The sequence below is a fragment of the Parasteatoda tepidariorum genome, chromosome 4 (assembly GCF_982258835.1).
Source record: "Parasteatoda tepidariorum strain Cologne lab strain chromosome 4, Ptep-v5.0, whole genome shotgun sequence".
Lineage (NCBI taxonomy): Eukaryota > Metazoa > Arthropoda > Arachnida > Araneae > Theridiidae > Parasteatoda > Parasteatoda tepidariorum.
In genome coordinates, this window is record NC_141758.1 from 36,745,359 (window position 1) to 36,746,974 (window position 1,616).

Here is a 1,616-nt window from a genome sequence, read left to right on the forward strand (position 1 = left end):
TGACAGTGTTCTTCTAGCTCGTCATAATGCTCGAATTCTTGAAAGCAAACGATGCAGATACAGGGTTCATAATCGTCGTATTCTTGTAAAACACTGTCGTTGCTTTCATCCATATTTACAGACATAGTTGGGTGCTTGTTAGTTTGATTGCAAAACAAAACAAGTAGTGAAAAAGAAAATAGATGAAAGAAATTACACTACACGACTACAAAAGCAGCCAGACCTTTAAACACAGCTATCAACACTCCCTCCCATTGGTCGAAATCGTTTCCACGTTTGGAAGTAGATTCCTGAATCCCCCGCTTGGCTGCTTATGTGGAACTTGACACTAATTTACTATTTTTTAAATTCTGAGTATTTAGACTATAATATTCATGATTTATTAAATTTTTTTGAATGGATTGCTTATTTAAGCAATAAAAACTGCTCTAAGCTTTATTTTCAAATATTGCTTCGGGATCAAATTCACTTATAGACGGCGCTTTACAGAATACTTTTACTATGGCAACACTAGACTCGCGAATGAGGACTAAAAAGTGCTGATGACACTAGGCAACCAAGTGGAGGCAACTAGTTAAGAAACCGGTTTTTGGTTTCTCGTTTGTGATCACACGTTACAACCCTCGCTTGTTCAACCAAGTCCAATACCAGAACGGCACTGGTATTGGATTATTACAGTATATAACAGTCTAATACCAGAACTTATATTTTTCAATAAAGTTTATTGCTAAAAGCTCTTTTAATTATCATAGAAGCGATTATTGACGATGTACTTGAAGTAGGCGTTGATCTGATAGCTGAGGTTCTGAAAGAAGAACTAGAACAGAAAAAAGGTGATTGAAAAGCAAAATAATTTCTTTCGTTTGCTTTCAAAATTTCATTAGTACTCGGAAATATCTGTCAAAGAAATATCTATCAAAATCTGTCAAAATGAGTTTAAAAAGCTTAGCGTTCAAGCTATATAATTTTAAATTTTCAAATATTTAAACATTTGTAATTAATAATATGCTAGTTTTTTTTTCATTCACTTTCAAAATTCAATAATAATTTGTAACTTTTAATATCTCCACAGAGGAAATTAGTTTATAGGGAATTAGTTTATTCGCATAATCTTTGCTATTTATGTCCCAAAGAAAAAGCTATTATGTTTTTGAAAAATTTCAAAAGAAAAAAAAAAAAAAAAAGAACTAGAATTCTATTTAAAATAGTCATAGTTAGAAGATTAAACGAAGTTTAAATTTAAAAGATAAAAATTCAGGATGCGTCAGAATCAGCAAGTGTATTTTGTTTACTAAATGGTTGCTAGTTAAGGTTGAAAGTATTTGGAAACTACTATATGACACGTTTCAACTAATCTGGTTGCTCCACTAAAGTTGAAAGGTTTTAACTTCAGTTGCTAGTTGAAAGCAGGTTGAAAGCAACCGGGCAACCATCATATGACACGTTTCAACTTCACCGAAACCGCTAGTTGCTTTCAACTAGCGATAACTTTCGACTTTAAAACTGATAAAAAAATTTCAAGTTTGGAAACTGTATCGAACTTTATTACTGCATTCACCAAAAGTGGTTTAGTAGATTCCAAAAGAGAATGTATCACGAGGAGCAAGTCACCATAG